At 38.4% G+C, this 19,883-nt stretch overlaps 1 protein-coding gene across 1 annotated transcript in view; it reads right to left on the bottom strand.

Moving 5' to 3' along the window:
* Positions 1-19,883, bottom strand: part of LOC136857637 (DNA-dependent protein kinase catalytic subunit) — an 873,484-nt gene that overhangs the window by 321,519 nt on the left and 532,082 nt on the right. The gene's annotated exons all lie outside the window — the stretch shown is intronic.

The raw sequence follows: 19,883 nt of genomic DNA, 5'->3' as shown, positions 1-19,883 counted from the left end.
TGGGAATAAGACCATTAAACACAGAAAATTAGGTCATATATGCATAGGAATACAAAAAGGAACACATAAAAGGTTGAACACAATGACAGATCAATGTGGGGAAAGGGAGCAAAAGAATGAGGAGATAAGGATACTTACCTTACTTTTGATAGCAGTGCATGTAGATTTAAAGTTAAAAGTTTCATTGTTCCGTATTGAAGAATATTACAGTTAAAATTGAAATAATTGATAAAGAGATTCAACCTATTCAATACAAAAGAATAAGAAATGTAATGAATTGCATTCTTATTTAATAATAAGTTACAAGTCTATGTATGAGGCTGATGATGACCTGGACTAGGGTCGAAACCGGTACCACTTCTACCTATTAGGTAGGGGCTCTGGGGCCCCTTTTAGTCACCTCTTATGACAGACAGAGGATACTGTGGATGTTATTCTGTCACCCTGATCCACAGGGGAAAATACTGGTTGGTGAATGGAAGAGACAAAGGTGTATTATTATTATGATTATTATTACTGAACCATTTTTTATTAAAACAGGTTTGAGACAAGGAGACTTTATATCACCATTACTATTTAATTGTGCATTAGAATTTATAATAAGGGAATGGTAGAAGGTCAACCCAAAGAACATAAAAGTTGGAAGCTCCAAACAAAATTTACGTTCAAACTGTTCAGGATTTGCTGATGACCTTGCTCTATTGTCCAACAATATTCTGGAAACTTGACACCAAATTAAATCTCTGATCATATTTACACATGCCCCACTGGTAAATAAAATAACAACTGATGGGCAAGAAATCAAAATTGTTGATAAATTTAAGTCATCATCATCATCATCATCATCATCATCATCATCAGTTTTCCACTCCAGTTGCCCGGGTGTGGTTTACGAGCACTCTCCACTTCTGTCTGTCCATGTACCACTCTTCTCTCAAACCGACATGTTGATAAATTTAAGTATTTAACAGAAATCATAACTTATAATCTTAATGAGAAACCAGCTTGGTATATAATAATAAATAAATTAAACAAAGCAAATTATATCACCAAGACTACATACAATAAAATAAGCTTATCGATAGCAGCAAAATTAAGACATTATAAAACAGTCACAACCAGAAATAGCTTATGCTAGTGAAACTACGTCTACCAGCTAATTATGAAAATAGCTATGTCTCTGACGAGTACTTGTCCTCACTCCTAAGTGCTTCAAGAAGTTTGTCGTATTATCTTTTCATATAAAATTAACAACTTCAACATTGGATTTAAATTTAAGTACCACTAAGAATGACCTTTATCCTAAATATTAAGCTATTATAAGCTCCTTACGCCATCTCCAGAATAAGGCACTATATTTTAATAATAATGTTATTTGTTTTACGTCCCACTAACTACTTTTTAAGGTCTTCGGAGATGCTGAGGTGCCGGAATTTAGTCCCGCAGGAGTTCTTTTACGTGCCAGTAAATCTACCGACACGGGGCTGTCGTATTTGAGCACCTTCAAATACCACCGGACTGAGCCAGGATCGAACCTGCCAAGTTGGGATTAGAAGGCCAGCGCCTTAACCGTCTGAGCCACTCAGCCCGGCGCACTATATTTTACCAAATTTTATTTCAACGCAGCAATTTACGTATTCTTTTTGAACTTTTAACTAACTACTTGTTACCATTTTAAAAAAACAAGACATTCATAAAGATCTACAATAAGGATTGATTATAAGACTTTGTCATAAGAGTACTTATAAGTACTATATTCTACTTGCTAGTCATTTTATACACATTTTTACCTAAAACAATATCCTCTTATTTACGTATAAGAACAATCAGGATCCTGATCTATCTTTCTTTCAGGTATGAGATTTTTAGGCTGATGATGCCCTCATTATGGGTGAAACATGTCCCTATATCTAATATGTTAAGTACTATCTCTTAAATTTTAATAAAAAAAACTCTTATGTATTGAACAGGTGGAATTTATCTAGTAATATTATTTGACTTTAAGTACATTTCAATACGGACCATAACATGAGATTTGTAACATGTAAGTGGTATGTTCCAAGCTGTCAGCGGAGAGATGGCGTGGATCGACATTAGTAGATGAATAAGTTTGCTGATGATGATGATGATGCTTGTTGTTTTAAGGGGCCTAACATCGAAGGTCATCGGCCCCTGAATAAGTTTGAACGGTGTCTTTAAAAGTAGGAAAGATCGCAATATGAAGATAAAGTTGGAATTCAAGAGGACAAACTGGGGCAAATATTCATTCATAGGAAGGGGAGTTAGGGATTGGAATAACTTACCAAGGGTGATGTTCAATAAATTTCCAATTTCTTTGAAATCGTATAAGAAAAGGCTGGGCAAACAACAGATAGGGAATCTGCCACCTGGGCGACTGCCCTGTGATGCAGCCTTCTGCCACTTAATTTTAGAACAGACGCTAAAAGATGTAGATATGGATATTTTTCTTGTCCTTTGGTGTTTTTTTGTTTACTTTGTCTCCTCTTTCTATTGCTCCTTCTTCCCACAGTGACCTGTCATAGTGTTTATCCTATTACGTGTTCCACTGCACATTCCTATCTTTCTATAAACAGTATATGAATTGACACTCTTTTGATCATTTCCAATACTTAAAAAGAGAAAACACTGAGATTTTTAGATTTCCATCAAAAACATATTTTCATAATTAAACTGGTGTATCATGTGTTAAGAACTTCATTCTAGAATGCAGAGTTCTGTTTTATGCTTACTATGTTAAACATTATCTGGTTTCTAACATGCTTGTATTAATTAATTGTGAATTTTTTTGTGGCAAATTTAGTCAGATGCAGCCTTTGTAAGGCCGATCCTCTGATGACGGCGGGTGGTCTCTGCCACAAATGAGAAACAGCATGTTCTTGTGGAGGAGAATAATGTGTGTAGTGAGGGATTTGCAGGAATGCTGGAGAGAGTGTGAACATCCGCGTCCCTGAGCTGCAAGAATTATCAGTTCAAGATAAAATCCCATAACATGACAGGCAATTTAACCTGGAACCCCGTGGCCTAAAGGCTAAAATGCTGAGCCACTCAACTCTGGAATTGGACATGCTTTATTGAAACCTCTGTAGGTTCAATAATCCTTGAAGGGTAAACTCCATTGTTACTTTTGTAACGTTAACATAAGTTTGGTTGTCTACATATCAGAATTTGGTCTGTATATCAGGGTTTGTCTGTGCAAGAATTTCATATTGAATAACTTTATCTCCTTCCGGCAACTGACATTTTCTTTACAATATGGCCCTCTATCTCAAAAACTACTAAACCAATAAGTTTAACATTTGGACATGAATTTTGTCTGCCATCTGCACTTCGCAGGAAGCAACATTGTCATCGAATTCAACATATGAGATAAAACTTGCCTCTTTTACATCATTCCTAAGCTGGCTACAGTCTTCATCCATATGATCAGTGCTTTCCATTATTTCCATTTAAATGCCATCAGTGGCTGAATAAACAAAGTCCGCTTTGCGGAAACAGTTTTGAATTGTGGTCTCGTTTACAGATTCCGAAGCACATTTTAAGAAATGCACGCAACCAAAATTGAGATTTGATGTGAATCACTTTACAGGAAAGTCAAGCTCTTCTGCACAAGCATCCTCCTATATTTCTGCTTCACAAACCAGATAATGCCATGATCCAGCTGTTGGAGATGGCTTGTACAGTTCGTGGGAAGAAATACTACACATACATTTCTCAAGTAAGATGTACCAATCGGGTGCGGTCAATGAACAGTATGATTTTCCTCTGTTGCATTCTCATTATGGCGACAAGTAATCCCAAGAAGTTCTCAAAAACTGATGATGTCATCCCACCATTGGTATTCGCCATATATAGGCATGGAAAGTTACATAATTCTTAAAACTGAGTGAATTCCTCCAGTTCCCTATTATGAGCGGTGTCAATTTCTCTGTACCACTCTTGGAGCAGCAAAATAGTACTGTATGTTTCTCTTTACTGAGTTTACCTCCATGGCATTTCACAACCTTGAAGCTGGAATAATAGCCCAATTCATCTACATTAAAAACATCATCAGGGCTAAAGTCCTTTAAGATTTCCGGCAGTGTTGTATTTTTCTAAATCTGTACAGTAGTGATATTGATGCTGCCAGCCTTCCAACATTCAGAATTGTACAGTAGTTTATTCCTTTTCTTTTTTTAAACACTCAAGCCATCCATTAGATGCCTTTAAGTTACATAATCTCGTTTTGATGGCTAAATGTGATCCCAATGCCCCAACCACTGTTCCCTCAACAGGATTATCCGATACAAAGATTGTTTAAGACATAACATAATCTATATCTGGATTTTTTTTTTACAAACGAGGGACTGCCTGGCTGAGGCGGTAAAGGCAGGCTCGGTTCGCCCGGAAGGTCGTGGTTTTCGAATCCCCATCAGGAAGTCATAAAATTTAAGAAACGAGATTTCCACTTCCGGAGGTGGATATGGCCCTGAGGTTCACTCATCCTACACCAAAAATGAGTACCAGGTTAATTCCTGGGGGCAAAAGTGGCTGGGCATAGAGCTAACCACTCTACCCCATCACGTGCCGGGATTAACAATGGTGGAAGCCTTTACCTTCCACTCCTCCAAGGGCCTTCATGGCCTGTCCGGAGGTGACTTTGATTTGCTTTTCAGCTTTTACAAACGTGTTTCATTTGGCCACTTCCTCTGGCAGAGAAATATCCTCAATCTTCTGTCAGTTACTTACAATTGTGTTTACAGACATCGTAAGAATGTCCAACATCTAGGCAATATGCACGTTTCATAATGCTCATTAATAAATGTTCTCTATAAACTTCGATTCTTAGTCATTTGTAAACTGTATACCCTTTTTTCGTCTCCATAACTGAATGTCCTGCAGAGTTAGGAATGATTGCAGGAGAAAGGAGAGATTGAAGGAGCTTACCAGGAAATTGAATTTAGTGAAAAATTCAGCTAAGGATAAAATGATGGCAAACAAAATTGGCAGCCATATGAATTTTAGGGAGCAATGGAAGGATATATATAGATACTTTAAGGCAGAAACAAGTTCCAGGAAAGACATTCTAGGGATCATTCATGAACAAGGAGAGTGCGGACGAATGTGTGAGTAATGTGTTTTTTTGCGGGACTCACCTCTGGTAGCACTGTCACTGCTGATTGTATTAAGGTGGATCTGGCGTATGTGATGGGGTGGGGGATTGTTGGTGGGGTATATGGTTATCTCTATGTTCGTGGGGTTTGTGACATTCTTCTGCATTCAGTCACATATAATGGCTACCATGACAAATGGTCACCAAGCTATTGACACTGGGTGCGTGACCACGTCGACTACAAAGGGCACTAGGGAAGTTTTGCAAACGCAAAAATGGTTGGCTGGACACCCCTGTTATGGTGAGGGATGAAAAGAGGGGTGAAAACCAGTCTAGAAGACAGCAAGGCGCAACCTTCACACCAGTTGTTACCAAGCAGTGGGATTGAAAGCAAGTGAAGATGTCAGTGTGGTCTAAAGGTGAATATCGCGCAATTATCCGCTACAATTTTGCTCGTGGATTAACTGTTGACCAGTGCCTGGAGGAAATGACTCCTGTGCTGGGGAAAGACTGTCCACATCAGACAACAATTTTCCACTGGTACAAAGAGTTCCAGAGCGGAAATTTTAGCGCTGAAGACGATCCTCGTTCTGGGCGACCGTCTGAATCAGTGACTGAGGAAAACATTGAAGCTGTGAGGAAACATCCCTGCACCAGCTATTCATTCAATCCTACACAACCATCTCCATGTTAGAAAGGTTTCTTCCCTTTGGGTGCCCCATTCACTTTCAGAGAAACAAAGGGCACATCGAGTGAAATGGTGCTGAGAAATGCTAAAACAGTTTGAAAATGGGACTTTGCACAACGTTAATAGCATCATTACAGGTGACGAAACTTGGCTTTATTATTATGATGTCCTAACAAAATCCTAGAACAAGATGTGGCTGTTTGAAGATGAGGGTACTCCTGTGACTGTGCGAAAGTCAAAGTCAGTGAAGAAAAGGATGATTGCAGTATTCTTCACTAAACGGAGCATCCTGACTCGGGTTGTGCTAGAAACACAAAGAACAGTTAGTGTGAAGTGGTACAGTGAGACTTGTCTGCCTCAGGTCATCCTGGCTCTCACGCAGCTCCGTCCAAGGTCAAGGATCAACACTTGGCTCTTGCTTCACGACAATACTCCAGTACATCGTGCTAATGTAACAATGGATTTTCTTGCCAGATCAGGTTTGACTGTGCTTGATCACCCTCCATACAGTCCTGATCTTGCCCCATGTGACTTCGCACTCTTCCCAGAAGTAAAGATGACGCTGAAAGGGCAGTGTTTTGCATCCGATGAGGAGCTTCTGGCAGCATGGGATCAAGAGTGTGAAAATGTAACCAAAGAAAAGGGGCAGAGTTGGTTCAGTGACTGGTTTCGACATATGGAGAAGTGTATTGAGTGTGGTGGAAATTATTTTGATAAAGTCTAAAGCGCTCACTCACATTGCAAACCTTTCCTAGTGCCCTTTATATTAATGTACTTCCATGGTAGTTGGCAGTGGTTATCAAAACACAAACACTGTCCCTAAGTAAGAGAAAATAACAAAATGCAGCTAAAACCTCCGGGCTGGGCAGAATCGAGTCTGGGATCCCCTCAACCACTCGCCGCTACACTGACCATTCAACCATGGAAGTAGACACAGAAAATACACAGCTCAAAAAATTAGGGGAACATGTTTTGTAACATCTGGTACGTGAACATTAATTTGGTAGATGGGGTTCCAATAGTCGTACAGCATACCTTGAGACATTAGCTACTCAGGGTATGTCAAATCAAAGTTATACTCTATCTGTAGGCGTAGCCATGCATTAAACTATCATGTGACCCCTGAAAAGAAAGGGAATAGCGGTGCATCCATGTGTAGTCGCGAGCCACACAAACTACTGCAGTCATTTGAGAACATTGTACGTACACTAGCACTTCCTATGAGACATCTAAACAAGGTTCAAGTTGCAAGGGCAGTCACTTTGATCCAGGAAAGGTGGACTTATCGTCGAGTTGCTGTGGATCTCAATGTCAGCCCGTCAGTTATTCAACGCTTGTGGAATCGCTACACTGAGACAGTCCAGTTCACGAGGAGGGTTGGACAAGGTCGTGGACACATGATAATCCTACGGGATGACCGATATCTGACTATCTGTGCGTTGTGGCATCGTTCAGCAACTGCCAGATAACTGAAACAAGACTTCAGTGGGGTCACTGGAGTCGTGGTGTCTGACCAGACACTAAGGAACATGTTAAGAGAAGTGAGCTTACGACCCAGACGTCCTGTTCGAGTGCCCCATTTAATGCAACAACACCGCGCAGCTTGCCTTCTATTTGCCCGTACCCATGTCAACTGGCAACTTTGCCAATGAAGACCTGTGTTGTTCACAGATCGAGTCCAGATTTCCCGACACAGCGTGATGGACGTCAACGCGTATGGAGACGCCGTGGTGAGCAGTACATGCCAAATATTGTCCAGGAAGGCGACCGATTCGGACAAGGTTCTGTGATGGTATGGACTGGCATCAGTATTTTTGGCCGTACGGATCTTGTCGTCGCCCGTGGTAATCTTACCGCCATGGGGTACATCGAGCAGATACTGTTACAGCATGTATTGGTTGCTGCATACGGTGTTGGCCCTGAATTCGTACTCATGCACGACAATGCCAGGGCTCATGTAGCGCACATCGCATGACCTGTCATGCGAGAACTGGACATCAACAGATGGAATGGCCAACAATGAGTCTCAACCTTAATCCCATCGAGCATGTGTGGGATAGGTATAACAGAAGTGTTCGTGGGCGTCCTGTTCCACCACATACTCTCCAAGACCTTGAACAGGCTCTCATTGAAGAATGGGACCTGATACTGCAACGTGACCTCTGTCGACTTATATGGAGCATGCCACGTAGGTGCCAAGCTGTGATAAATGCTCGTGGAGGACATACACCATACTGAAGCTCTCCAACTGTGATGAAAATCCACCCTGGAAGACTGTTATCACTTTGTTTTCACCCCTATTTGGACATTTCTGTTTGCGTTCTGAAAATGAACGTGAATCCATCCATGTCTTTTGTATACTTCAATGGTAAAGAATAAAGGTTTAATTGGTAATGTACCTGGGTGTGAGATATTGTTTTGTGGAGCATGGCATACGTTCAAAAACATGTTCCCCTAATTTTTGAACTGTGTATTTTCAAATATATTTTAATTTCTAGGGTGAATGACTCTTTGGAAAATCATATACAGTATATAAGTAGATATGCGTTGTTTCTGTACACAATTTACATCAGTTACAATGTTCATGAAAGGTATTCAACTATGAAGGTTATCGCCGGTGTTGAGAAGTTCATAACATGGATAGAATTATTTAATTCTTGTCATTATGCTAAAAATTTGTCGTGAAATAGCCACTGAAAAACTAAGGAACTCTCAGATATTTTTGAAGAATTCAATTAAATATTTGTTTTTGCTTGGTTCTGTATTTATGTAAATTTGTGGTAAAATCGCCATCACAAGAATTAAGACATCTGCGATGAAGTTGATGAAATATGTGTTTTATTTGTTGTGAATTTTTTGTGAATTTAAAGAATTTTCAGGACTTACAGGAAAGACAGTTGATATTTATTTAATCATTATGAGTGTTGGAAGAAACTGTATTTTGGGTACTGGAGATCTCCAGTAGTATGCTTGTTGTAACCCATCTTTTGTGTCACTCTGTATTTGCCACGTGGAGGCTTCGATCATAAAATCGCCGACTTTCACAATTGAAACCTCTAGAATGTGTTTCCCACATTACCATATTAGGTAAGGTATTTTCACTGGCTGGAATAACAGCCATAATGATTGGTGAAAATTTGGGGTCGAATCGTAGGTAGCTTCCCTGATTGGCTGTTTTAGTGTTTCTCAATTTCCGGCCTTTGGCTGCTCTGCTGTAGCAGAGCTATGGTCCGCATCTTTGGTTTTCATACGTCCTCACGGTCGGACGCATCTTCTTGGTGGTCTGCTCAGCGGCTCCAGTCACCTCAGGGTAAGCATGTTTTCTTTTCTCGAATGTTAAATTATTATGTAAATTCATTTGTTTCGGAGTTTACCTTAGATCCTGGTTTTCACCGTTTTGGTTTTGTAATGCCTTAGTTCGTCAGCTAGGCATATCCTTTGTTTTGGAGGCAATTCCTTACTATTATCCTTTTATGTAATGTAAATTTTAACTTTTCCATTTGGGTTGCCTCCCGTAGTGCTGCGTCAATTTAGGATAAGCCTGTGGAGCGATGCGTCTCTCGCTGATGTGTATTAGGGGAGGACAGCAACTCTAAAGGCCTCTGCATTCAATTTCAAATTCCGTTGTTATTTTCCTTGTAAACTATTAGTAATAATTTGTAAAATCTTTTTCTGCTTGGCTTGTAAGATGGTTGTAATTATGTTTATAATCCCTGTTAAAGTTCCCTTATGAATTTCATTGTCAAGCTCTGCTCACCTTCCTTAAAAGTTGTTAAAACATTTTATCAAGATTTTGGAAGAACCATGGACAGAAATCTCGTCTTTCGTTTCATCTTGTTTTCTGGTTAACGTTATCCTTTTAATTGCTGTAATATTAATTTGTTAAATTTTTTGAATGATTAGTAAACTTGAATGAAGGGTAAATGCTCTCACGTCTTTTTCCCTACAATGCCACGTAAGAACACGTCCTCTGTAGGGTTTCCTAGCCTGCTTCCTATATCCTTTCTCTAGTTGTCATGTTGGTAATCCTGCGTATAGCCATGTGTATGCTGTTGAAATTTGGAATGTTTTTCATGGTGTATCATCGGCTGACGTATGTTAATTCAGGTTTGTTATTTTCATTATTACATTATTACTTGGTTGATATGTGCAAATATTATGTGACCAACTCTCAAAAGGGGGGATGACAAAGGTATTCAACTATGAACTATTCAAGGTATGAAAGAACATATTCTGTAATGTACACAATGGAGAAAAGGAATATATAGTAAAAAAGTATAGTACAGTATAATCTTTGTCAGTAAAGGAAAGAAGACTGACTCTTATGTACATGCATAACACTGACACCAGTAGACAGTGGAAAGGGGAGAAAAGAAATACCAATGGCAAGTGTGGGAAAGGAAGAGAGATCAAAATTAATGTTCAGGTTTAAACATTTCCTGGACTAATACATGTTCCAATTACCTAAGTAATAGAAAGGAAAAACAAATGACCAATGAAGTTATGTATAGAAAAATAGGAATAAGGGGAGTCTGGTGCCACAGGGTCTACATGACATCAACCATACAGCTGAAATGCAAAAGCAAAACTACAAACAGAAACCCACTTAAATGGTGAACACAGCACGTCAACAAAGTCTCATTTAAGAGGATAAACTCAGGACAAACATGAATATAACGAAAGGTTAGGACAATCTTCACTCAGAGTCTGTCAAGACAGCCCCTCACCGAGCACAAAGCTTGCTCTCCTGATGGTTATGGAAGCAGAAACTTGCTCATCAAGGGCTAAGAAGAAATTAAAGAAGAAAACTGGTATTGATAAGGAGAGAACTTGTGTATGTGAAGATATCAATGCATGAAAATTGTGCTTGTCTCAATTTTTTCATATTTATCTTTACCCCCTTATTTCTGTACCTTCCTCTTCTCGCACTGACATGTCACTGTGTTTTTTCACCACACATTCCTTTCAATAGATGATATTCCAAACTTTGACTCACTAGGGGCAATGGCGTAAGATGAAATGGTACATTACAAACTGGTTCAAGGTCAGCAGTTCATGGCAAAACAGTCATAAAATAAAAATAAACTAGCTGGATGCAAGTATGATGAAAGGATATGTAGATTTACAGGTATTCCAGTGAATGGCTAAATTGACAGTATTCAGGTTAGTGTAATAGGTTAGACAAAGCTTAAATTTCTTTACAAACAATAAACACCAGTAAATAGATTGATCCAGGAATACAAGGTTTAATCTGCAGTGAATGTGAAGAAGGCACGAAGACAATTACAAATAAGTCAGCTGTAAAGACTATGCCGTACGCTTGAAAGTTCCTAGGGCAACTGCCTCTGTTGACAATGCCATAGAGTGTTCAGAAACCTTGCTCAAGTCCTGGAAGCTTGTCTCCTTGGTGAACTTCTATACAAATCTCTTCATCAAAGAGGTAGGAAAAGGGATGCAACCCTATGAGGAGGTACATTAGGATTTTAATAGGTGGACTGATATCATTGCCTTTAAACCAAACTCATACTGTATCTAGGTTACATTACAGACCCTACCATCATGCTTGAGACCCACAAGAGCCAAATTGAAGAAATAGATTCAGAGAATGCAGAACATTATGAAGAGAAATACCACCTGGAAAAACATCATAATATTTGATTTGATGATAGGAGCCAGATGGACCATTTCACATTATTTATTTGAGAACTTTTAAAAACAGTTTAAGTATTGGAAAGGAGCAAACAACAAACAAAAATCAGTTTGAATTGTCAATTGCCCTCCTGATAGCTACTGTACTAAAGGACTCTTATTTGAATATTGAGACAGCACTCTCATGAGCTATATTATTTTGTATTATTACTCAATGTCCAGACTACATATACTTGCCTAAGCTCACAGTTAATATGAGACTGATGAATATAACACACAACAATCATCTCTTGCCACACTACTACTTGTCTCCATGGCAGCCTTAATTTGATATAGAAATAATTACAGGCAAAATATTTAAACCTCGAACGAGTAGTTGAAATAGCTCTAACCGGTGGGTGCACCACACATTTGCAGTACCTAATATAAGTCACTCTGACATGTATTATTCATTCATTATGCATTCACACCAAAAAATTCAGCATGAACTGAACTATTTGAAAAGTGGTTTCCATTTACCCTTAATGTAATTTATTAACATTTTCTGCCACTTTAAACGTCCCCTCAACAAAAATCAAAATTATTTTTTACTTACACATCAAATATAAATGACTAATAACTTTTTCTGAAACCTTTTAAAATATACATTTTTAGAAAAATTAATTCTGATGATAAGCATGCAAATTTTAAGTGAATAGTGTTTATATTTTGGGAATTAGGCTCCTTTCACACGATCCACTGCTATCCACACCACTCCACTCCACCAGAGGTGTAGAAAGGGGCCCGTAGCATTCATACAAGACACTTCGTGTGGCACAACCTCCCTCCACTCTTGTAAACAGCGGGCTGCTGTCTACCGACCTGAAGTGTCTTCCACTCTCAGCGTCCGGAAGCTCACTAAATCAGATTAGTTCGTTCAGAGGGTCAATACTGTGTGCACCACAAGTTCAAAGTTTTTGTTTTAAAATATCAGTTCCACTTATAGATGCTGAAAAGTTAATAATAGAAATACAAAATCGCCCTTGTCTGTGGGATTTATGAACAACAAACTATTCAAATAAAATTTTAAAACTTCAAATGTGGAATGAAGTTTCCCAAGAAGTGATTTCAAATTTTGCCAAACTAGACAACTCTAAAAACTATGTATTCAATATTACAATAACATAGAAAATTGAAAAAATAATTAATCAAGGTTTTTAGCAGTCTACATTTCAAAAGAATTGCTTCCAAATAAATTACATAATAGCATTTCCTTATTCGTGACAACTACTAGTGTTTTATTTATAGAAGTTAGGTATAGATAGCAAAGCCATACTTGTAGCTCACTAAATCAGTCGTTCAGATGGTCAACAATGTGTGCGTCACAAGTTTGAAGTTTTTGTCTCAAAATATCGGTGAAATACATTTTCTCATTTTGGTGTCCTGACGTTGTAAACTTGCTTCGAGGATTGACAACAATTCATCAAACGAATTTCCACTCATACGAAAGTAATTAAAGAACATTTTTGGATCACTGGTACGTTCATCTAGAAGTAAACAATGAGCACCTTGTTCTAGATGATATAAATTTAAAGGATGGAACAAATGAACCTTAGTACTCTTCTTTCCCCTCAATCTTGTTTTTGTAAGAATATAAATACCAAGAATAACATTCGCGTCCATGGTCCAAAGTCAAACAGATGCAAAAGATGCGATGGGGACTAGAAGTTGCTGGCAAGTTGCCGGAAGTTGACAACAAGGAAAAAGATAGTGTCAGAAGTGGAGTGGAGTCGCGTGGCGTGGCGTAGAAAGCAAGTGGATCGTGGGAAAGGAGCCTTATTCGATAAAAAGTATAGTAGTTGAAAAGATGTCTAACCGGTGGGTGTGCACCACAGATTTGCAGTACCTGATGTATGTTACTCTGACACATGTATTATTCGCTGGTTATGCACATATAATACACCAAAACAGTCAGCATGAACTAGCCTATTTGAAAAGTGGTTTCCATTTACCCTCAATTTAATATTTTTAAAAATTTTCTCCCCTTTTAAATGCCTCCTCAAAAAATTCTGTTTTTATTTACTTACACATCAAATAATAATAATAATTGTTACCGTGTTTTGGTGGATCAGCAGAGGTGAAAGAAGGTGTGGGCTGGAACGGGTCTAACTACAAGGCCGAAAGATGAATTAAAATTTCAATAAAGGTTATATTTTCAAGACTTAACAATTTTCACATAAAAATTTCAGATTTTAACAAATAACAAGAAGTCAAATCAGGTACAAGACCAGGAAAGCCAAGATTTAGAGAGACTTTAACAATCTGGGCCACAAGCCCTAATTTTTACAATTCCTGAGCTCTCAGCTCACAACCACATATTACCAAAGGGCAGAAATCCCCTTCTAACATGGAGACCTTGCTCCCACCTTTAAATCTCAAGCCCCTCTGAGGCAACATTTACTACAAGAAAGAGAGCTAACCCGCTCTCAATTTTCCGAGCCTATCAAAGGCAACAACCAACATTACTATTAACTGCCCTCAAGGCACACCTACAAAGAAACAGGGGTATCTTGTACCCAATCTACCGGGCCTTCGTGGAAAAGAACAGATTAATTAAATGGCCCAAAATACCAAGATGAATGGAGGCGTGTACTTGCACTCCTACATGAACACGTGTTAAAACCTAAGGGGCACTAGGCTGATTAAACAGGGGCTAATCCCACATTAGGGAAGTGACTCGTATAAGAAAATTTTAATACATTAAGAATAGAAAATTGGTTATGAAAACGTAGTCACCTCCAATCAAAAATGAAGGGGAACTCGAGAGGGTAAAGCACTCTCTATCCCCGATTTACAGTTAAAGTAATAAGAAACTTTTACCTAAGCCGGCACTAAGTTACATTTTTAGAAAGGTAGGTTACATTGAAAAGGTTTCAGACCTACCCCGAGGGCTAAACTGCTGAGCTAGCAAGAAATAAAGATATTAAAAGGCCGTTACCTTGTAGAAGAGCTGCTGGCGGATGAAAGAGGCGTTTTCTGCCTCCTGCTATACTTCCATACACTAAGCTAGATGTTGTACGAGTGGCCAAGAGCTGTGAAAATCAGCAGTGGAAGATTCGACACCTTTCATGAATAATTAAGACACACCCACATGCATTTATTGGTCGGCTAAAGTTTACACATCAAATGTGAAGAAGGACACGATTGGTCCAAAATTAATTAAAGAAATTCGGGATTGGCTAAGTTCAAAACTAGCGGAAAGAAAGATTAACATTGCCAACCCACAAATGAGAAAACAAAATTTAGCAAAGACCAAAACTTCTGAATACAAAATTTCTTCAAAAAGTTCCTTCACTTCGCACCAGGGTGCATGATCATAGTTTTTTGGCAGAGACATCTGTGAGAGAATGTCCACACTTCTTGATAATTAGTAAACAAAAACAATTCGAAATTAACACAGTGACATCTTCTGATAAACAGCTGAATTAATTTAGTTTTAAAGTTCAGAGTTTTAGCAGCAGAGGAGTACTTTATCAGGTCAGCCCTGAAGTAATGCTCTAGCTGTGGCCAGCACTGTCCATGGATTTCTACATTGGGCGCCATCACCTTGAATGGCCTCTCTTCTTCTCTGCTCCACACACGCACCTGTTCTTTCACTTTGGCCTAGCAACTTGGTGAACACATGGAGGTTTGGATCTCCAGAAGGTCCAAGATTTGGTGCTGGTGCTTCATCTGACAGAGACTCCGCCAAACTGACACTAACTGGTTTCTCAGTGTTACATTTAGACAATGTAGGCATTGTAAACAGTCATGTCAAGAAAATTAAAGATGATCATCTTCCAAAATTGCCTAGAAGACCAGTTGCAGGTAACATGATAGACACTGTCCTTCAAATCAACACCTCCCATGCCTAGGTTGTAACTACCTACCATAAGTGGTTTTATGCTTTTTCTGCCTTTCTTACTGGTGACAGACTTATTTTCAGCTGGTTCTGAAGTAGAAAGGCATATTACAGGTTTCCCATTTGCCTTTCTACTAGGAATACACTGTCTTTCCCGAAATAAATTGCTTCCCCAGCCTTCAACTTATGGTGAAGTCGCTCCTTTGGAATAAACTTGGATTTTACCCTAATTGTTCCTGTAACAAGTGTGTCCTGGTGTAATAACTCCTCAGCAGAGGGAATCTTTGTGAAAAATTATCCGTGAAGAAATGGTATTCTTTAATGAGTAAATTAGACTCTGTCATTAGATCCATCACTACACTGTGTGTTCACCTCCGACATTGAAGTTTTTTCCACTGTAAAGTTCTGAACAAAAAATGTAACCTATAGCAGATTCACAAATTTCAAACTTTCTTAGCCCCCACTGTGAATGTTTCTTGTTAGGCATATACTCCTATCATAGATTCATCTACACTGACATTCCTTTAAGGAACTCAGTGTTGTTTAAAATTTATATTTAAATGGTCAATATATGGCCTGACTTTATGCCATGGATCAAATCCAGTCTGACCATGTTTAGTTGCAGTTGTAGGATGAGGTGTAAAAATCTGCTAATCGGTTCAAAAATAGCAAGTGGCATGCTTTAAGAAAAAAAAATAAAAAATGAGATGGTCTTTGATCCCAATAATGGGCAATTTCTTGTGAGGTGTAAGTCCCACGTTCAGACACATAGCAATATACTTCTTCAAAAAACCGACAGTAACGGGCTGCCATTTCTTGTATCTACCGAACATGTAATGTTTCATATATTCTTGTTTGTTTTCCAAGAATGTTTTGGCAGACTTGTTTGTTGCTTGCACAATCACTGGCCATAGATTCATTGTAAAAAATAAAAATAAATAAGTACTCAACTGGGGGTGAATTTCTTGCAGGAACATTCCTGGTACCTGCATATCTAATACTGAAATCAACAGGCTGTTTATAACCTACCCCAGGTGGCACAATGTTTGTCCATTCTGCTGCAGTAGGCTTAGACAGTTCATCATTGATCACATTATCACTGGAGTCACTACCACTCCTACTATCTACACTACTCACACAGTTATATACACTATTGTTATTACCAGCAACACCACTTGACTCTGCACCTGGGCTAACTTCATTACATCCATCAGTCCATCCAAAACAACTATCATCTAAATCAGACTCATCACTTGAATTTACAGATGCACTTAATTCTATTACAATATCTTTTTCATTTAAATACAAAAATGTAGCCATCATGTGGTACATAACACACAGTAAACAACGAAAGCAAGTCACAACAAAATCAACATGCGTTTCATCTTCATTTGTTTCAAAGACATCACACGTAAATGGATGTATTTAACACCAGAACATTCCACTTTGCAAGGAGAAAACATGCGTAATGAATGCTGCCATCTACCAGAAATATTCACAACTTCTTCTAGCTGTATTTACTGGTACGGTAGACCTGATGATCTATACTCAGCGGCAGTTGAGATAGGCGCACACCTGTGGATCTATCGTCAGCTACCAGTTTGAGGGTTAAAAATTTGTTTAGATAGGTTGTTCTGGTAGATCTAGGTTTAATGGAGCGAGGTTTGGGATTCAGGTTAATTACAAGGATTTTGAAACTGACTTATTGGTTGGGGCAGCCCTTGAAAGAGAAGGTTATACCTCGATGCATCGTTCCCGGAAGTGTCGTTTTCCCGTATCCATCGTTCATTTTATTTAGTCCCGAAAATGTTCCATACAAATTAATGTTAAATATCTTTGCACCTCCTTGAACTATCATTTTATTCACGTCGATTTTCAAAAAATTACTAGTCCTCCGCCACAATTTTCCCACGTTGATTGTTTATTAAAAATATATACACAAACGTTCTTCTGAATTTAAAGTGGCATGGAATAATGGCAACCTGTTACGCGAGAATGTATGAGCTATGAGCGATCAGGAGTTTCTAGGCTTGAGCAAGTGTCTCGGCTGGAGCAAGGTCCATGTAGGCTGGACTGCAGTGCACAGATTATTTACGCACAACCACATTATGTGAACACGCCTACAAGCCTCCTGGTACCATGGCTTCTACTCAAAGTGCCAAGCCATTGTTGTGCTGTTTCATTTCATTCTGAGTGGTCCTGTGCTGTGTCTTGGTTGTGTGCGGCGATTACAATTTGATTTGTCGTTTGCAATTATGTTTGTTTTCTCAGTTTAGTTCGTGTGTATTAATGTTATTTATGACATGTCATGTCCTATGAAAAATGTAAGAACTCTCAAAGAATGATTGAAAATTATAGTTGATTAGAAACCATTCGAAAAAAAAGTAGACACCACTAAACGACTTTGGTTAGTGTTTTCAAATTTAAACTCCATATTTGCCACGAAGAATGAGATAAGAGAGGTAATTGATAAACATGGCAGTTCAAGTAAAAAAAAAAAAGAAAACCAGAAGAGGATCTACATTCGCTTAGCTTGAGAATATGCTTTTCACTTGGTATCAGCAAGCAAGGGCTTCCAATATCCTTATAGATGGAACCATATTATGGGAGAAAGCCAAGAAAATAGCTGTAAGATTGAAAACTGATCATTTTACTGCACTGAATGGATGGATCACTTGATTTAAAGTGCGACATGGACTAGCCTTCAAGAAAGTTTCCAGAGAAAGCGCCTCTGTGGACATGGAAGGTAAGGAGCTGTGGTTCGAGACTACCTATGCCACTGGAAGGGTACGAACCATGTGAAGTGTATAACACAGACGAGACTGGACTTTTTTACAGTGACCTTCCGGACAGAACACTGGCGCATGGGGGAAAAGTTCAAAAGAACGACTAACCATTCTGCTGTGCGTGAACAGTGATGACAGTGATAAGAGAGAGCCAGTAATAGCAGGAAAGTAATTAAAAGCGCTTATTTTTAAGAACACGAAAAAACTACCCATGATATATCATGCAAATAAAAAAGCTTGGATGACCACTGAATTTTTTCACAATTTTCAAGGTCATTTGAATGCTTCTATGGGTGCACAAGGAAGAAGCCATACTCTTTGTGGATAACTGTGCCGCTCATCCACAGGACACGTCATTTCTTCGTAATGTGAAAGTTGTGCATTTCACCCCAAATTGTACCAGCTCTCGATCTTGTGGTAATAAAATGTTTTAAGTAACTGTACCGTAAGCATCTATTGCAAGTTGCCGTGTGCTTGTTGGATGCCGGGAAAGAAATGAGCAAGAAAACCGATTTACTACAAGCGATTCATAAAACAATTAATGACTCTCTTACTAAAAAGAGCAAGTAATAAAATAACATATGAAATTATACCATAATTATTTTATGTTTATAACACATTAAAATTAGCATCCTGTAGCATTAATTACTTGAAGCAATATCAATTATTACCTGTCACCTGTTTTGATATTTGATTAGGTCTATTTGAGGGACGTAAATGAAATTAAAATATTATGCTTATATAACAGAATAAACAAATAAACATAACCCAACCAATATTACAGTGTTCTGTTAAATAACTAGACTGGTAATAGTGTCAATATTGTTGCCAAGAAAAGAAGATAGAAACAAACAATGACAACATAAAGAAAAGGTCATTTACAGCACAAAAGCTGTAAGTTCTGTTCGTACATTTGAATTAAAGAATAACATTCCACAAGTTTCAAGAGTTTCTTCCGTCATTGCTTTCCAGTGCAAACACAGAATGCAACATTTGTTTAAATTTTAACAACTGGCAATTATTTTAAGTCTATTCTAAAAACTAACAAAATATTACAAACACCACTATTTTATAAAAGCCTTTTTATCGGTGCTTCCCTTCACTTTTCCCAAGAAAACTGACATCGCACCCTGTCCTCTCTAACATGCTCAAATTATGGTTCGTCAGCTAGCAACCGACTTCATGTTCATGATTACAATTGAAATATCCATGATTAAGTGGTATATTTTACACAAACTGATGAAACAAACTGATGGTGAATGGAGAATGTACACCACGTTTCTAACCTTGTTCTACGTACAGTAAAGAACAAAATATCCGAGCGAGTTGGTCGTGCGTTGAGGGCTTGCCTTTAGGAGATAGTGGGTTCGATTCTCACCGTCGGCTGCCCTAAGTACAGTTTTCCAGGGTTTCCCCATTTTTACTAACCCTTCCTCACCGAAAACCTTGCAACCTGTTGGAGTGACATTAAACAAGTAGGAAGAAAAGGAAGAAGAACAAAACAAAGTCTAGGAACTTTCTATTTCAATTCTAAATATAAAAAAATTACACAATCTTTGAAATCCTCCGTACTTCACTGAAAATACAGGTTAAATCCAAAATATCCACTTATAGCAGTAATTTGTAATAAGAAAACTGACCTTAACCGAAAACCGTTACAATGCGATGTAAAGAAAATTGAAAAGAAACGGCGTAAAAATTATGCTTATTATTTCCATCGTGTGTATCATGGTTGCAATATTATGAAGCCTACATAAAGAAATATGTCCA

The sequence above is a fragment of the Anabrus simplex genome, chromosome 1 (assembly GCF_040414725.1).
Source record: "Anabrus simplex isolate iqAnaSimp1 chromosome 1, ASM4041472v1, whole genome shotgun sequence".
NCBI lineage: Eukaryota > Metazoa > Arthropoda > Insecta > Orthoptera > Tettigoniidae > Anabrus > Anabrus simplex.
The sequence above is the reverse complement of the archived record's forward strand: the minus strand, read 5'-3'. Positions and strand labels throughout refer to the sequence as shown.